Source organism: Pinus tabuliformis, chromosome 4_1, assembly GCF_031772625.1.
Source record: "Pinus tabuliformis cultivar Carrire ecotype Pingquan chromosome 4_1, CPIR1, whole genome shotgun sequence".
NCBI classification, from domain to species: Eukaryota; Viridiplantae; Streptophyta; class Pinopsida; order Pinales; family Pinaceae; genus Pinus; species Pinus tabuliformis.
The window spans coordinates 559,329,395-559,349,698 of record NC_142303.1 but is presented as its reverse complement, the minus strand read 5'-3'; the positions used below and the strand labels follow the sequence as shown (position 1 = coordinate 559,349,698).

Genomic DNA, 20,304 nt, shown 5'->3' with positions numbered 1-20,304 from the left:
ACCTGCAGGGCCTCCAATGTCAGACGAATTGGATGGGCGGGACGAATTGGATGGGCGCCGAACAGTGGATCGATTTGAAATTTGAATTTATCTGCATTCATTGTGAAAATTTGCAATGTATCTGCATTTCTGATCCCAAATTCATTAGCTCCAAATAGCAATGCTCGCCGCAGCCTGATGGCGGAGGAGGGGCAGTTCCCGGAAGCTCATCTCTTCAATTCGCCCTTCCTGTCGGCTCCCGTGGACAGAATAAGGGACATCACAACCAGAATAAGCAACAGTCTCCACATTGCAAATTTCCCTGGTGGCTGTCGTGCTCCCCTGGGCGCTCAAGAACAACGGAATCATAACAGTTTTTGCGTTTTTCGCCATTATTTTTGCTTGAGCACACAACTTTTAAAGGCCTCATCACTGATTATGTGCCAACCGGAGGTCACCAATTATGAATTGCGATCGGGATTAAAGGGCCCAGGACTGTGGATGGTAGAAGAAGACAAGAAGCTGTCGATTTCATTTTGAACAATTGTTACAATTTTTCGCGCACTTTTACAAAGATTGCCAGTGTGCCCGTGATTCCATTACGATTTCCCTGTTGTATCTCCATTTCAAGTCGAAATATCACATGAATGATTTTGAATGTGAGTTCGACGTGAAAGCTACAGGCTGGGATGGAAAAAATTTATCGGCAGTGATTTGAATCTGATAGGAAAGGGAATCTTGTGATTTGAATGTGATAAGGAAGGGAATCTTGTGATTTGAATGTGATAAGGAAGGGAATCTTATTATCGAGCTCCATTCTCAGCTTTGGCAAATGGGTTCAATTCATTGTATTTGGTTGTTTAAAATTTAAATTGGAGACTTGAAATGAAAATGCATCTGTTGATCGGGTTTGATTCATGCTCAGCCGAAATAGGTAAGTGTAATATACCTATTGTAATTAACCCCATGTAAAGTAATTTTAAATTACCAATCAGTTAATCAAACCTGCGTAAAAGTAATTTTAAATTACATATCAGTTACAACTGATTCTTGGTATTGGTTAAATGGATCAGTGAGCACCCTAACAGGGGGAGGAGGCAGAGGACAGGCAGAGGACAAGAGAAAGAAAGACAGGGAAGCAAAACCCTGGATGGACTAAGTCTGGTTAGGACCAGATAGTCAAGCACAGAGTGCTGGCTTACTGAGGATAGTGATCCGGTAAGCAGAAGCTTGGGGGGAGATTCAGGTCTTGAGAGACTGATCTCATGGTTGGGAGGATATCAAGCTTTACACAGGGATTTAGACAGGAGACTGAACCAGACTCACCGTGTCCGTGAAGACCAGGTAAGTAACTGACCCTTATGTCTCCAAGATTATCTGTGTAAATGGTAAAGATAGCCGTTACTGTCAGTTATACTGTAGTTACAGTTAGTAAGCAGAATGTAAGCAATACTATCTGAACAGGAACAAGAAGTATACATTACAGTTATCGGTAGAACTAGAAGTATACATTACAGTTATCTGTAAAAAAAGAAGCATACGTATTTCTGTATGAAAGAAATTATGTATATAGAGTACTATAGAACTCAGGAGACAGAGCATGAAGAAGTTAACATTCAAGGACTGTCAACTAGTATCTGTAGAAAAGACGAAGACAGAACTCGATGACATTGAGTATAGCCGTATTTACGGTGTTATTCTGCAGAAAAACTGTGGAAAATAATGCATAGGTGAATAAAGAAATAATGAAGTCTGATAGCATTAAAATACAGTCACATTGACAGTTATATAAACAAGAAAAACGAGGATTCTGAAAGCAGACGATAAACCATTAAATAAGTTACAGCCCCGTAAGGGTTTCCAGCCTCGAAAAGCATTGCATGTCACCCATACATCTACAGGGGTTAGATGCAGGTGTGACCGCTTTGCCGTCAGTGTGCATGAGCAAACCCTGGGCATATGCACAAACCCTTGAAGGGTGAATTGCCAATCATTCATGCGGGTGTGACCCGAGTAACAAGATTTGAAACAAGAACAGACGTATGCAATTGTTCAACCATCAAATCATGTGTAATACAAAAACGGCAACATTTCAACTCATATCCGAGGAAAGCAACAGCGTATATCTGTGGTATTTAAATATACAAAGTATGAAAACCAAAGGCCGAGAATCTCACAAGTTCACAGACTGGTAAACCGAATTCTTCCAACATCTAAACTCACGGCCGTAGCCACCAGCATGTTCATAAGATTATACATCAGTCTAAATAAGATAGACAGAACCTGAAGCTACGGAAGGCAGGGTAGAAACCCAAATCTTTACAAGCGAGTTGGTGCCGACAATATCCCAAGACCATGTAACCGGATCGAGACCAGGGTTTTGTTATAACCTGCGGTCAACCAGATATGATCAGGTCGGGGTCTCATCCTAAAACCAGAATAAACCCTCTGGAAAACCGAGAGGGATAAGGATGCATCAACCATAAAACCAAACCCCGATGACCAGTTAAATACCTGGAAGCTCGGCGGTCCTTAGTGGCGGGACTCTTCCAGATCCATCAAAGCAGGAGATGTTGTTCACACCTGGCAAGTAAAAGATCAGGCGTTAATCAGAGTTCATAAACCAGTAAACCTGATAAAGAATGCATAGTTTTATGCCCAATGAAGTATACAATCGAAGCTATGGTTGAAGTGACAGATACCTGTGCTAGCTTGCCGCAACCTGGCATAGTTTGCAGGGTTAGAATCGTCATTTGGGAGCGAGGGCTCGGCCTTCCTCCAAGTGCAAATGAACCCGCGAAGAACAACTTGGTGGGCTTATGAGACCGATAAACCCTGAAACGATATTGACCCTCAGATCAAAGGAGAGAATCCTCACCGTCCCTTGTATGTCAGTTGGCGCGCGAACCCGGCAGACTTTCCAAAGTTTCACATGGTCTCTGTCCGGCGGTTGAAACCTGGCCAGAGTAGGTAAGGCCATTTAGATTCCCGACCACACTTGGCATGGAAACAGATCGGAAAGGCAACCGGTGGCCTTTTCCGTTGACCTCCGTTGAATGGTGAGAATCGTTAAGGATTCGAATCCATAAGTTTCATGATAACACCAAGCTCGGTGATTAATAATCCTATGGAAACATCATAGTGGCACGGTTAGTGCTTAAATAATTATAAGTAAATATATATTGTTTATGGTTATTAGGATCGAGCTTATAAGGTCCGCGTGACAATAAGGTTACCGCCATATAAAAAAAAAATTATTTACTGTGGAGCGTGACAATGTGGTATCAGAGCTAAAGGTTGCAATACTGGCGCCTTTGGGAATTGGTAAGTGGAAAGGATATTGGAGTACGCCATCAGTGGGCATTAACTCAGGTATGAGTTAAATCATTCGCATATTCATTTATGTCGTACACTACTATTGGCATGACAGATGTGATTCATGTTATAACTTCTTTGAGAAGTAGGTGATAAGTTGTTGCATAACTACGTTCATAACGTTGGATTCCTGATGAGGATAAAAGACAATGAAACTTTTGTCGCACTTAAGAACGATATTGAACACTCATTGACGAAAGTGACAATCAACTACCAAGTTTGATTTGCAAATATGGCAATAACAATGATGTATTTAATGAACAAATTGAAGTTACAATGAACAAAACTTAGGGGAACATCCTTGAATAGGATGAAAAATTGTTAAAAGGACATTAGAAGAACCCCTTTAGATATTGAAAACATGCAATGAGTCAAGCAGCGAGACTTAATTGTCATACCTAACTTTTGAATCAGTCTTGTCATGGATGCATGAAGACGATTGGTGGTTGAGATTGGTTAGTGTTGTATGACTAACCCATAGAACTTATATGCATTAATTCAATTGAACTAAGATCGTTACAGATCGTAACGAAGTGAAGGTTGATTGATGTCGCATGCATGAAATGTGTGTATGAAGATTTTATTTTTGTTACTCTCTCGGTGCTATAGTCCAGTTGTGCACGAGAAGAGTTCTTAATTTTATTCACCATGAGAATGCATGATGAATAGTATATGCTTATGTCCTAATAGTTTTCATGATGATTACCCTCTAATTGACTGAAATCCATTAGCATGGTATGTGCTGATGTTAATCATTACTTGTTGGGAGAAAAAAAAAAAAAAACATTGGAGTCTCGATTAAATGATGGTTGAATTTATCTCCACTATGGGAATGATGGATTTCTGCATTCCAGTGTGAAGTTAAGGGTAGAGGCATGTTCAGTGGGTAACATTTCTAGGACCCATTCATGGTATAATTACATGTGATAATTATTCATAAATAAACTAACTGTGTTAATACAGTTGTCAGTAAACTCTAATTACCTTCCTCAACCATAGATGCTTCGAAAGGAAAAGGAAGCAAGGAGAAGAAAGAAGATCGTGCTGTAGGGACAGACGAAGATGGGAAAAGAAATCGCTAAGCCTGGTGATGACCAGATAGAGCAAGCTTGGGTATCAGAATCTTGCAGAAAACTCTAAGTCTGGAAATGACTAGATAGTGCTTGATGTGCATGAGAGTATTCCCTTGACCATGCTTAAGGAGTTGGAAAATGATAACTATAGTGTATTGATGTAATGATTTTCGTAATGCTTCCTAGAAGTCATTGTTCTGAAATAGACACATAGTACTGTTATGATAGTTGTTGCGTCTAGCATCAAGTGGTAACTCTGGTGCGTGTGTGACACTTAGGAGATTATGCTTCTAATCGCATAAAGTAGAGCCATTGCTTTCGGTAAGGGTGGTTTAACTTGTTAGTTATGCATGTTGATCCAGGGATAAGATAAGTGTCTTGTCCACTTTCTTGAAGAACACATATGAATGTCTTATATGATTTCTTAGTAGAGAAAGTATTTGAATGCATGCAATAAAAGAATGGTTCTTTTATAGATTTTCTTGGTAAAGAAAATGGGATAAGGCATGCAGTTAAAGATTGACTGTTTATATGTTTTCTTATGATAATACTTGCAGTAAAAGAATTGGTTATTTTATATGCTTCTTGGTAAAAAGAATTGGTAGTTCCTCCTAGTCGGACTACATGTGAGTCTTGTGAGAGAAATGTTTGTCTCTCGTTGTTTTCTTGGAATAAAATCCTTGCTAAATATAGCCAAAGTATCTTCTTGAGAGAAGAGGATGAGGCATATAAATGTCCCGAGGACATAGCATGGAAGGTGGTCAAGTTTTCTTGAATTAAAATATGTATCTTTATTTGATAAAAGCTTCTTGGGAAATATATATATATATATATATATATGCTAATTGCATTATGATTCTAGTTAGTCTCTAAGTTCTAGTGAAATGATTATGCATTACATGCATGATAAAAGATAACTAAGGATGTGCTTCTAGGCACATAGATATTTATCCCTAACTTCTTGAGGAAAGAGTATATTACCTATATACATAAATATAGTCTCATCCTAAGAGTATGCATACTTCAGGTATGAAGATAAAGGATTTTAAGAGAGTTCTTGAAAATGGAAATAAAGGTTCTGTCCTTTAAGAACACATTAGAATAGTGTTCATACAAGAACCAAAAAGTCTTAATTGTTTCGTGAAAGGAACTATGTACATTAAAGTAAAATAATTGTGTTAGGAGAACACATGTTGCATATTGGTAGCTATTTTGACTTTGGAATTATGAGTCTGTGTGTACTTAGAGGAAGTGGTCATGTTAGCTTCCTTGAAAATAATACTCTCTTGGAGAGATTGTCTTGTTGGAAGAGCTGTGTTGATTGCTTGATTTGATGCATAAAGGATAAGTAAACCTTGTTTTTGTATCTTGGTTTTTATGCCGAAAGATAGACATCTTTAATAATTTCTTGGAAGGGAATCTTGAGAAATCCTCACATCGAAAGATAGAGAAATGAGGATTAAAATGACTTCCTTAAGAAAGGGGTATGTGATTTGTCGTATGAAATGATGGTGGTCTTCTAGTGAAGGGAGTAAGTGTTGCATACATTAAAGAAGGGCTTATATGATAAGCAATGGTATGTACAAAGATTAGTCATCGTGACATGAGAGTTATGTTCTCGTATGTTAGAGAAATTATGTTTAATTACACTAACAATGCATGACCAAAGTTAGCATAGTAAACGTGAGATAATACTCCATTAATGATGATTTGAATTGGGACAACAGACTATGGCAAAATTGGAAATGTTTAGATTATTAACTCAACTGTTGTTGACATTTATACATTAATGAGTATTTGCATATGCTTTTATACATGACAATATTGTATGCATGAACATTCTTGGAAATGGAATACGTGTTAACTGATGCATATTTATAACTAACGTTGCTGATGGGATTAAGTAGTGGTAGCTTAATAGCAACAAGAAAACTCATCACGTAAATTGCTGCAATGTGAAATGCAATTATAAATGAGAAAGAATGATGTTATATGATATGCATGAATTATGTTATTTGGAAAATTTGCATGCATACAACGTGTATGATGGATATGTTTCCCATCAATCGTGATGTTGTGAACCCATGTTGGGGTTGAGTGTAAATGCATGGTATACATGCATGTTTGTTGTGCTAATGATAATGTTCATATGGATCATTATGTAAATTACTTTGAGGAAGAGTATTAAAAGAGAAATATTCATGCTATGTCTGGTTGGGATCAGATGGCATAAGAGGAAAGAATTTCCTGTGTACGCTACGTCTGGTTAGGATCAGATAGCGTTTACTGGCGAGACCAGTGTGATTGCAGTCAAGTAGGACCTGCGTTTACTGGCGAGACTAGTGTAATTGCGGTCGAGTAGGACCTGCAAGTGCTTGGGTTGATGGCAATTACCTGCCCGGAGGGGTTGATGGTACTTGTCTGCCCGGAGTTGGGTTGATGGCAGCTACCTGCCCGGAAGGGTTGATGGTACTTGTCTGCCCAGATCTCCTCTCCTTAGAATTCTTGAGTTGGTTGGCCAGTGGGATTCTATGTTAGACCTGGTAAGGTCTTTATCAAAGAAACTGTCTGGATGTGAAAAGGACTCGATTTGGTTGTGAGAACCAGTTTCCATGGATTGGGAATTCTTTAGTCCATTGTGGTCTCATGGCTAAAGGAATTAACTAATCAGCTATATGACATGTTAAAAACGAATTTTACATATAGTTGTGTAAAATATGTTATGCACATTTAACAAGAAATGAGCTTAGTGCTCAATAAAGAATAAATGGAATCTTATTTCCTTTATTGTGTTATTAATGTTGTGAACATCTTAGTGGGAGCTAAGACAATTCTTGCTTAATACAGTGATTGACTGTTTTGATGATTAGAGGGCTAGGTGCTCTTTTGGTACTTCTCGAAGTATTTTACGAATGTCTTTAGTAAGAATTCGTTCAGTGTGCACATGAGCAGTGATTTATCATTTGATGATTAGTGTTAATGCTCTTTAAGTACTTGTAAAAGTACTGTGATTTAGAAAGCATCTAACATTGCACAATTGATTGCTAGTCAAAAGTGTCTCATTTGACTTAAAATATAGTGACTAATGTGGTTGAATTTGCTAGTCATATATTGCAGGAACCACTTATCAGGGAAGGTTGAAGAATTGTCCAACCTCTATTAACAGGCTTACATGAAAGTATTCATGATTTTCAAGCATAAGATGGTAAGTTATGGTAAGTTGACACAGAGAATTGTTTATTATGAATGAATAAGGGCCAGGTGGTGGCGATTAGAGTTGCATATTTTTGCAATTCCAAATGATTATGACTATTGATGCTTATAACTAATGATATTTCTTATTACTATATCATTACTATTTTGTTTGTCGTCTTTTCTTGGAATGAAATTGTTGATTTCAAAGAGAAAGGATCACATTCTGTGTGGATTAGATAGTAATACCACAAGTAAAATATCAAGTTCCGACGAAAGATGAACACCGAGGACGGTGTTCCTGTTAAGGGGGGGAGTATGTAATATACCTATTGTAATTAACCCCATGTAAAGTAATTTTAAATTACCAATCAGTTAATCAAACCTGCGTAAAAGTAATTTTAAATTACATATCAGTTACAACTGATTCTTGGTATTGGTTAAATGGATCAGCGAGCACCCTAACAGGGGGAGGAGGCAGAGGACAGGCAGAGGACAAGAGAAAGAAAGACAGGGAAGCAAAACCCTGGATGGACTAAGTCTGGTTAGGACCAGATAGTCAAGCACAGAGTGCTGGCTTACTGAGGATAGTGATCCGGTAAGCAGAAGCTTGGGGGGAGATTCAGGTCTTGAGAGACTGATCTCATGGTTGGGAGGATATCAAGCTTTACACAGGGATTTAGACAGGAGACTGAACCAGACTCACCGTGTCCGTGAAGACCAGGTAAGTAACTGACCCTTATGTCTCCAAGATTATCTGTGTAAATGGTAAAGATAGCCGTTACTGTCAGTTATACTGTAGTTACAGTTAGTAAGCAGAATGTAAGCAATACTATCCGAACAGGAACAAGAAGTATACATTACAGTTATCGGTAGAACTAGAAGTATACATTACAGTTATCTGTAAAAAAAGAAGCATACGTATTTCTGTATGAAAGAAATTATGTATATAGAGTACTATAGAACTCAGGAGACAGAGCATGAAGAAGTTAACATTCAAGGACTGTCAACTAGTATCTGTAGAAAAGACGAAGACAGAACTCGATGACATTGAGTATAGCCGTATTTACGGTGTTATTCTGCAGAAAAACTGTGGAAAATAATGCATAGGTGAATAAAGAAATAATGAAGTCTGATAGCATTAAAATACAGTCACATTGACAGTTATATAAACAAGAAAAACGAGGATTCTGAAAGCAGACGATAAACCATTAAATAAGTTACAGCCCCGTAAGGGTTTCCAGCCTCGAAAAGCATCGCATGTCACCCATACATCTACAGGGGTTAGATGCAGGTGTGACCGCTTTGCCGTCAGTGTGCATGAGCAAACCCTGGGCATATGTACAAACCCTTGAAGGGTGCATTGCCAATCATTCATGCGGGTGTGACCCGAGTAACAAGATTTGAAACAAGAACAGACGTATGCAATTGTTCAACCATCAAATCATGTGTAATACAAAAACGGCAACATTTCAACTCGTATCCGAGGAAAGCAACAGCGTATATCTGTGGTATTTAAATATACAAAGTATGAAAACCAAAGGCCGAGAATCTCACAAGTTCACAGACTGGTAAACCAAATTCTTCCAACATCTAAACTCACGGCCGTAGCCACCAGCATGTTCATAAGATTATACATCAGTCTAAATAAGATAGACAGAACCTGAAGCTACGGAAGGCAGGGTAGAAACCCAAATCTTTACAAGCGAGTTGGTGCCGACAATATCCCAAGACCATGTAACCGGATCGAGACCAGGGTTTTGTTATAACCTGCGGCCAACCAGATATGATCAGGTTGGGGTCTCATCCTAAAACCAGAATAAACCCTCTGGCAAACCGAGAGGGATAAGGATGCATCAACCATAAAACCAAACCCCGATGACCAGTTAAATACCTGGAAGCTCGGCGGTCCTTAGTGGCGGGACTCTTCCAGATCCATCAAAGCAGGAGATGTTGTTCACACCTGGCAAGTAAAAGATCAGGCGTTAATCAGAGTTCATAAACCAGTAAACCTGATAAAGAATGCATAGTTTTATACCCAATGAAATATACAGTCGAAGCTATGGTTGAAGTGACAGATACCTGTGCTAGCTTGCCGCAACCTGGCATAGTTTGCAGGGTTAGAACCGCCATTTGGGAGCGAGGGCTCGGCCTTCCTCCAAGTGCAAATGAACCCGCGAAGAACAACTCGGTGGGCTTTATGAGACCGATAAACCCTGAAACGATATTGACCCTCAGATCAAAGGAGAGAATCCTCACCGTCCCTTGTATGTCAGTTGGCGCGCGAACCCGGCAGACTTTCCAAAGTTTCACATGGTCTCTGTCCGGCGGTTGACACCTGGCCAGAGTAGGTAAGGCCATTTAGTTTCCCGACCACACTTGGCATGGAAACAGATCGGAAAGCAACCGGTGGCCTTTTCCGTTGACCTCAGTTGAATGGTGAGAATCGTTAAGGATTCGAATCCATAAGTCTTATGATAACACCAAGCTCGGTGATTAATAATCCTATGGAAACATCATAGTGGCACGGTTAGTGCTTAAATAATTACAAGTAAATATATATTGTTTATGGTTATTAGGATCGAGCTTATAAGGTCCACGTGACAATAAGGTTACCACCATATAAAAAAAAAATTATTTACTGTGGAGCGTGACAATGTGGTATCAGAGCTAAAGGTTGCAATACTGGCGCCTTAGGGAATTGGTAAGCGGAAAGGTATTGAAGTACGCCATCAGTAGGCATTAACTCAGGTATGAGTTTAATCATTCGCATATTCATTTATGTCGTACACTACTATTGGCATGACAGATGTGATTCATGTTATAACTTCTTTGAGAAGTAGGTGATAAGTTGTTGCATAACTACGTTCATAACGTTGGATTCCTGATGAGGATAAAAGACAATGAAACTTTTGTCGCACTTAAGAACGATATTGAACACTCATTGACGAAAGTGACAATCAACTACCAAGTTTGATTTGCAAATATGGCAATAACAATGATGTATTTAATGAACAAATTGAAGTTACAATGAACAAAACTTAGGGGAACATCCTTGAATAGGATGAAAAATTGTTAAAAGGACATTAGAAGAACCCCTTTAGATATTGAAAACATGCAATGAGTCAAGCAGCGAGACTTAATTGTCATACCTAACTTTTGAATCAGTCTTGTCATGGATGCATGAAGACGATTGGTGGTTGAGATTGGTTAGTGTTGTATGACTAACCCATAGAACTTATATGCATTAATTCAATTGAACTAAGATCGTTACAGATCGTAACGAAGTGAAGGTTGATTGATGTCGCATGCATGAAATGTGTGTATGAAGATTTTATTTTTGTTACTCTCTCGGTGCTATAGTCCAGTTGTGCACGAGAAGAGTTCTTAATTTTATTCACCATGAGAATGCATGATGAATAGTATATGCTTATGTCCTAATAGTTTTCATGATGATTACCCTCTAATTGACTGAAATCCATTAGCATGGTATGTGCTGATGTTAATCATTACTTGTTGGGAGAAAAAAAAAAAAAAACATTGGAGTCTCGATTAAATGATGGTTGAATTTATCTCCACTATGGGAATGATGGATTTCTGCATTCCAGTGTGAAGTTAAGGGTAGAGGCATGTTCAGTGGGTAACATTTCTAGGACCCATTCATGGTATAATTACATGTGATAATTATTCATAAATAAACTAACTGTGTTAATACAGTTGTCAGTAAACTCTAATTACCTTCCTCAACCATAGATGCTTCGAAAGGAAAAGGAAGCAAGGAGAAGAAAGAAGATCGTGCTGTAGGGACAGACGAAGATGGGAAAAGAAATCGCTAAGCCTGGTGATGACCAGATAGAGCAAGCTTGGGTATCAGAATCTTGCAGAAAACTCTAAGTCTGGAAATGACTAGATAGTGCTTGATGTGCATGAGAGTATTCCCTTGACCATGCTTAAGGAGTTGGAAAATGATAACTATAGTGTATTGATGTAATGATTTTCGTAATGCTTCCTAGAAGTCATTGTTCTGAAATAGACACATAGTACTGTTATGATAGTTGTTGCGTCTAGCATCAAGTGGTAACTCTGGTGCGTGTGTGACACTTAGGAGATTATGCTTCTAATCGCATAAAGTAGAGCCATTGCTTTCGGTAAGGGTGGTTTAACTTGTTAGTTATGCATGTTGATCCAGGGATAAGATAAGTGTCTTGTCCACTTTCTTGAAGAACACATATGAATGTCTTATATGATTTCTTAGTAGAGAAAGTATTTGAATGCATGCAATAAAAGAATGGTTCTTTTATAGATTTTCTTGGTAAAGAAAATGGGATAAGGCATGCAGTTAAAGATTGACTGTTTATATGTTTTCTTATGATAATACTTGCAGTAAAAGAATTGGTTATTTTATATGCTTCTTGGTAAAAAGAATTGGTAGTTCCTCCTAGTCGGACTACATGTGAGTCTTGTGAGAGAAATGTTTGTCTCTCGTTGTTTTCTTGGAATAAAATCCTTGCTAAATATAGCCAAAGTATCTTCTTGAGAGAAGAGGATGAGGCATATAAATGTCCCGAGGACATAGCATGGAAGGTGGTCAAGTTTTCTTGAATTAAAATATGTATCTTTATTTGATAAAAGCTTCTTGGGAAATATATATATATATATATATATATGCTAATTGCATTATGATTCTAGTTAGTCTCTAAGTTCTAGTGAAATGATTATGCATTACATGCATGATAAAAGATAACTAAGGATGTGCTTCTAGGCACATAGATATTTATCCCTAACTTCTTGAGGAAAGAGTATATTACCTATATACATAAATATAGTCTCATCCTAAGAGTATGCATACTTCAGGTATGAAGATAAAGGATTTTAAGAGAGTTCTTGAAAATGGAAATAAAGGTTCTGTCCTTTAAGAACACATTAGAATAGTGTTCATACAAGAACCAAAAAGTCTTAATTGTTTCGTGAAAGGAACTATGTACATTAAAGTAAAATAATTGTGTTAGGAGAACACATGTTGCATATTGGTAGCTATTTTGACTTTGGAATTATGAGTCTGTGTGTACTTAGAGGAAGTGGTCATGTTAGCTTCCTTGAAAATAATACTCTCTTGGAGAGATTGTCTTGTTGGAAGAGCTGTGTTGATTGCTTGATTTGATGCATAAAGGATAAGTAAACCTTGTTTTTGTATCTTGGTTTTTATGCCGAAAGATAGACATCTTTAATAATTTCTTGGAAGGGAATCTTGAGAAATCCTCACATCGAAAGATAGAGAAATGAGGATTAAAATGACTTCCTTAAGAAAGGGGTATGTGATTTGTCGTATGAAATGATGGTGGTCTTCTAGTGAAGGGAGTAAGTGTTGCATACATTAAAGAAGGGCTTATATGATAAGCAATGGTATGTACAAAGATTAGTCATCGTGACATGAGAGTTATGTTCTCGTATGTTAGAGAAATTATGTTTAATTACACTAACAATGCATGACCAAAGTTAGCATAGTAAACGTGAGATAATACTCCATTAATGATGATTTGAATTGGGACAACAGACTATGGCAAAATTGGAAATGTTTAGATTATTAACTCAACTGTTGTTGACATTTATACATTAATGAGTATTTGCATATGCTTTTATACATGACAATATTGTATGCATGAACATTCTTGGAAATGGAATACGTGTTAACTGATGCATATTTATAACTAACGTTGCTGATGGGATTAAGTAGTGGTAGCTTAATAGCAACAAGAAAACTCATCACGTAAATTGCTGCAATGTGAAATGCAATTATAAATGAGAAAGAATGATGTTATATGATATGCATGAATTATGTTATTTGGAAAATTTGCATGCATACAACGTGTATGATGGATATGTTTCCCATCAATCGTGATGTTGTGAACCCATGTTGGGGTTGAGTGTAAATGCATGGTATACATGCATGTTTGTTGTGCTAATGATAATGTTCATATGGATCATTATGTAAATTACTTTGAGGAAGAGTATTAAAAGAGAAATATTCATGCTATGTCTGGTTGGGATCAGATGGCATAAGAGGAAAGAATTTCCTGTGTACGCTACGTCTGGTTAGGATCAGATAGCGTTTACTGGCGAGACCAGTGTGATTGCAGTCAAGTAGGACCTGCGTTTACTGGCGAGACTAGTGTAATTGCGGTCGAGTAGGACCTGCAAGTGCTTGGGTTGATGGCAATTACCTGCCCGGAGGGGTTGATGGTACTTGTCTGCCCGGAGTTGGGTTGATGGCAGCTACCTGCCCGGAAGGGTTGATGGTACTTGTCTGCCCAGATCTCCTCTCCTTAGAATTCTTGAGTTGGTTGGCCAGTGGGATTCTATGTTAGACCTGGTAAGGTCTTTATCAAAGAAACTGTCTGGATGTGAAAAGGACTCGATTTGGTTGTGAGAACCAGTTTCCATGGATTGGGAATTCTTTAGTCCATTGTGGTCTCATGGCTAAAGGAATTAACTAATCAGCTATATGACATGTTAAAAACGAATTTTACATATAGTTGTGTAAAATATGTTATGCACATTTAACAAGAAATGAGCTTAGTGCTCAATAAAGAATAAATGGAATCTTATTTCCTTTATTGTGTTATTAATGTTGTGAACATCTTAGTGGGAGCTAAGACAATTCTTGCTTAATACAGTGATTGACTGTTTTGATGATTAGAGGGCTAGGTGCTCTTTTGGTACTTCTCGAAGTATTTTACGAATGTCTTTAGTAAGAATTCGTTCAGTGTGCACATGAGCAGTGATTTATCATTTGATGATTAGTGTTAATGCTCTTTAAGTACTTGTAAAAGTACTGTGATTTAGAAAGCATCTAACATTGCACAATTGATTGCTAGTCAAAAGTGTCTCATTTGACTTAAAATATAGTGACTAATGTGGTTGAATTTGCTAGTCATATATTGCAGGAACCACTTATCAGGGAAGGTTGAAGAATTGTCCAACCTCTATTAACAGGCTTACATGAAAGTATTCATGATTTTCAAGCATAAGATGGTAAGTTATGGTAAGTTGACACAGAGAATTGTTTATTATGAATGAATAAGGGCCAGGTGGTGGCGATTAGAGTTGCATATTTTTGCAATTCCAAATGATTATGACTATTGATGCTTATAACTAATGATATTTCTTATTACTATATCATTACTATTTTGTTTGTCGTCTTTTCTTGGAATGAAATTGTTGATTTCAAAGAGAAAGGATCACATTCTGTGTGGATTAGATAGTAATACCACAAGTAAAATATCAAGTTCCGACGAAAGATGAACACCGAGGACGGTGTTCCTGTTAAGGGGGGGAGTATGTAATATACCTATTGTAATTAACCCCATGTAAAGTAATTTTAAATTACCAATCAGTTAATCAAACCTGCGTAAAAGTAATTTTAAATTACATATCAGTTACAACTGATTCTTGGTATTGGTTAAATGGATCAGCGAGCACCCTAACAGGGGGAGGAGGCAGAGGACAGGCAGAGGACAAGAGAAAGAAAGACAGGGAAGCAAAACCCTGGATGGACTAAGTCTGGTTAGGACCAGATAGTCAAGCACAGAGTGCTGGCTTACTGAGGATAGTGATCCGGTAAGCAGAAGCTTGGGGGGAGATTCAGGTCTTGAGAGACTGATCTCATGGTTGGGAGGATATCAAGCTTTACACAGGGATTTAGACAGGAGACTGAACCAGACTCACCGTGTCCGTGAAGACCAGGTAAGTAACTGACCCTTATGTCTCCAAGATTATCTGTGTAAATGGTAAAGATAGCCGTTACTGTCAGTAATACTGTAGTTACAGTTAGTAAGCAGAATGTAAGCAATACTATCCGAACAGGAACAAGAAGTATACATTACAGTTATCGGTAGAACTAGAAGTATACATTACAGTTATCTGTAAAAAAAGAAGCATACGTATTTCTGTATGAAAGAAATTATGTATATAGAGTACTATAGAACTCAGGAGACAGAGCATGAAGAAGTTAACATTCAAGGACTGTCAACTAGTATCTGTAGAAAAGACGAAGACAGAACTCGATGACATTGAGTATAGCCGTATTGACGGTGTTATTCTGCAGAAAAACTGTGAAAAATAATGCATAGGTGAATAAAGAAATAATGAAGTCTGATAGCATTAAGATACAGTCACATTGACGGTTATATAAACAAGAAAAACGAGGATTCTGAAAGCAGACGATAAACCATTAAATAAGTTACAGCCCCGTAAGGGTTTCCAGCCTCGAAAAGCATCGCATGTCACCCATACATCTACAGGGGTTAGATGCAGGTGTGACCGCTTTGCCGTCAGTGTGCATGAGCAAACCCTGGGCATATGTACAAACCCTTGAAGGGTGCATTGCCAATCATTCATGCGGGTGTGACCCGAGTAACAAGATTTGAAACAAGAACAGACGTATGCAATTGTTCAACCATCAAATCATGTGTAATACAAAAACGGCAACATTTCAACTCGTATCCGAGGAAAGCAACAGCGTATATCTGTGGTATTTAAATATACAAAGTATGAAAACCAAAGGCCGAGAATCTCACAAGTTCACAGACTGGTAAACCGAATTCTTCCAACATCTAAACTCACGGCCGTAGCCACCAGCATGTTCATAAGATTATACATCAGTCTAAATAAGATAGACAGAACCTGAAGCTACGGAAGGCAGGGTAGAAACCCAAATCTTTACAAGCGAGTTGGTGCCGACAATATCCCAAGACCATGTAACCGGATCGAGACCAGGGTTTTGTTATAACCTGCGGCCAACCAGATATGATCAGGTTGGGGTCTCATCCTAAAACCAGAATAAACCCTCTGGCAAACCGAGAGGGATAAGGATGCATCAACCATAAAACCAAACCCCGATGACCAGTTAAATACCTGGAAGCTCGGCGGTCCTTAGTGGCGGGACTCTTCCAGATCCATCAAAGCAGGAGATGTTGTTCACACCTGGCAAGTAAAAGATCAGGCGTTAATCAGAGTTCATAAACCAGTAAACCTGATAAAGAATGCATAGTTTTATGCCCAATGAAATATACAATCGAAGCTATGGTTGAAGTGACAGATACCTGTGCTAGCTTGCCGCAACCTGGCATAGTTTGCAGGGTTAGAATCGTCATTTGGGAGCGAGGGCTCGGCCTTCCTCCAAGTGCAAATGAACCCGCGAAGAACAACTCGGTGGGCTTTATGAGACCGATAAACCCTGAAACGATATTGACCCTCAGATCAAAGGAGAGAATCCTCACCGTCCCTTGTATGTCAGTTGGCGCGCGAACCCGGCAGACTTTCCAAAGTTTCACATGGTCTCTGTCCGGCGGTTGACACCTGGCCAGAGTAGGTAAGGCCATTTAGATTCCCGACCACACTTGGCATGGAAACAGATCGGAAAGGCAACCGGTGGCCTTTTCCGTTGACCTCCGTTGAATGGTGAGAATCGTTAAGGATTCGAATCCATAAGTTTCATGATAACACCAAGCTCGGTGATTAATAATCCTATGGAAACATCATAGTGGCACGGTTAGTGCTTAAATAATTATAAGTAAATATATATTGTTTATGGTTATTAGGATCGAGCTTATAAGGTCCGCGTGACAATAAGGTTACCGCCATATAAAAAAAAAATTATTTACTGTGGAGCGTGACAGTAAGTGCCATTCATAACAGTTTTAATGCGCTGGGTTTCATGATGCGAAATAGGTAAGTGCCTTCATAACGGTTTTAATGCGCTGGGTTTCATGGGGTGTCCGAGTATTAACCGGACATGAATCGAACTCTTCCCATTGAGATGCTTGGAAAGAAATCATTTCAAATGATCAATGCTTTGATATCTACGTTTAAAATAAAAAAATTCCTAAAAACATATTGGAAATTGGTTTGATATGCGAGAGTCTAAGATTAAAATAATAACAATTTCAAAAGGTTTTTTTAGCAAACTAAACTCTAAAATCATTTCCAAAATTCAATGTTCAAAAAACAGGTTAGGAATGGCATCTTTGTTAGAATTTAAAACACAGCTAGGTTAAACTATAATATTAACGATCAATACTATCACAATGAGAAGTTTAAAATCAACCTACAGAAAAAGCTAGAGCAATTGTAATTTTTTCATTTTATAAACTTCAAAATCCTAATATTTTTTAAACCATCATCTCCAAACTTCAAACTTAATAATGCTGTAACCTAAACCAACCAATCCACCTTGCTCCTTTTTCACTTACCTCTTCAGAAACCAGAAAAATAAAATTATACCAAATTAACCTTCTTTTTAACAAAATGCTTAATATAAACTCAATATTCTTTTTCCCAAAACACTTCCAAAATAAATAGATTAAAAATAAAAATTGTAATATTGTGTTTAATAGCATAACATAATATAAAGGTTTGAAAATTTAAAAATAATTGAGTTTCATTGTGATGCAACTAGTAGATTCATTTACCCAAAAGTGATCAAATAATCAAATATTTTGAGTTGCAAATGATTTTTAAATGAAAATTTTGAGGAAAAGTTCGCACTTCTAGAGATTTGATTTTTCTTGACTATTCGTAAATATATAGATTTATATTGATAAACTATCTTAACTATAAATTTTTGACATTAAATTATTTATGTTTTATATTCTCCACTTTAAAATGTGAATAAATGCCACATATTTGGAAATAGAAAACATATATCCGTAAGGTTTTTTTTTCTTCAGAAAATATATCCGTAAGGTTATATATATAGGTTAATAAAAAATAAAAATATAAGAAATTTTTTAATTTAAATTATATTTTTATTCCTCTATATATAAAATTATGTTTTTAATATGAACATGAAAATATTTTATTTATAATTATCATAAATAAATAAAAGTAAAATAATCAATATGTCATAATGTTTTGGTGAAGCATTTTTATAGGATAAATGAAGAAATGTAAATAACCAAAATAAAATATTTAAATAAACTTAGTATATATTAAAGAAATAAAGTGATATTACAATTATTTTAGGGTATATAAAAATAGATTAATGAAATTATAAATTTCACATTTAAATTAGGATAGAACCATTTTGATTCCAGATTTACCAAGCACATAGAGGAATCAAATCTGTCAAATTGCAAATCTCATTCTAAGTGTAAAACTTGAGTAAAGGTTTACATATGGAGCTTTGATTCCTCTAAGCTCTTGGTAGATATAGAATTATGATGAATCTATGCTAATATTGAGCAACACAATAGTAAATTTTTAACTTTAAAAAATTATTTTTGTTCATTTGTCTTATATAACATATACCAGTGTTAAGATGAATCTATGCTAGTTTTGACCAACACTCTAATCAAATATTTTAACTATACGTTTTTTTTTCCACTTGTTTTATATAATATATAAGTAGTTCACATTAAAATATTTTATTTATGACTCTCAATCTCCACATTAAAATGTCAGTACATATAAAAATCAAGTCGATATGATCTAATCTCTCTCCCCATATCTATATATATATATATATATATATATATATATAAACCAAGGATTGAGAGGGATCAGATATCTCAAAATGCAAACATTTTTTAATGTAAAATTCAAGGAAAATTTTGCACCTTTAGAGATTTTATTCCTTTGGACTAGTATTGGTAGATCCATAGTTAAATGGATCGATGTTGGTTTTGAGCAACACACTAAAAAAATGTTTTAATTATAATATTTTTTATTTTCGCTTGTTTTATATAATTTATAAGTAGTTGACATTGAAATATTTTATTTATGATTCATATTCTCCACATTAAAATGTTAATACAAAGAGAAAACATCTATCTTTATAAAATGCTATACATTTCTCTTTCTCTCTATATATACATTGAATATTTATTTTTCTATATATGTATATTTTATTATTTTCATTATTATTAATTTTAAAATACTATATACCAAATACATATTAAACATTGAAAGAATTACAAATCTCCTTCATACCTTGAATATTAAAGTACCTATAACTAGCACAACCACATTTACCAATGAGGTTGATATATATCTATAGGTTTATATCCACCATCCACCACATTAATAACTATTCAGTATATAAACATTATTTTGTATATTAATATAATATTAGTCATTACATAATTTTGTTAATATATTAATAGTTATATTTAAAACTATAATATAATTCACTTATAACATAATAATAATATTTAGTTATTATTAACAATATGTATTTATTGCCACCATTATATTATCATCAATAATTATTATATATTTATGAATATAATTGTCAATAAATTTTATATAATTACTTAGCTTATATTAATAATATACACATAGTAAATATGTAATAATAACATATTATAAAATTTTGTTAATATATTACTAATTATAACCCAAACTATAATACAATTCACATATAATAGTATTTCACTATTATTTATAATACGTATTTATCTCCCAATAATTATTATATATTTATTAATATAATTATTAATATCTTTCATATATTTATTTAAAGTAAATTAAAAATATCAAATATATAGATTATATATTAAACTAAAAAAATATTATACTATTACTTACAAATAATAAACTAAAGGGATTAATAATATTATAAATCCAAGGGATCCAAAATCCAATAGACTAATATTATAAATGGAAAGGATTAGTAAACCCAAGGGAT

At 36.0% G+C, this 20,304-nt stretch overlaps 2 long non-coding RNA genes across 2 annotated transcripts; both read right to left on the bottom strand.

Annotated features, from left to right (window-relative positions):
* Window positions 1–2,022: 2,022 nt before the first annotated feature.
* LOC149177075 (uncharacterized) lies at window positions 2,023–2,997 on the bottom strand. Its single transcript, XR_016258713.1, has 3 exons — window positions 2,682–2,997; window positions 2,494–2,562; window positions 2,023–2,369 (listed from the first exon to the last, which is right to left on the bottom strand). It is a non-coding gene; the product is annotated as an uncharacterized LOC149177075 (long non-coding RNA).
* Window positions 2,998–8,734: 5,737 nt separating this feature from the next.
* On the bottom strand, window positions 8,735–9,852 carry LOC149177074 (uncharacterized). Its single transcript, XR_016258712.1, has 3 exons — window positions 9,702–9,852; window positions 9,514–9,582; window positions 8,735–9,389 (listed from the first exon to the last, which is right to left on the bottom strand). It is a non-coding gene; the product is annotated as an uncharacterized LOC149177074 (long non-coding RNA).
* Between the last annotated feature and the right edge of the window lie 10,452 nt (window positions 9,853–20,304).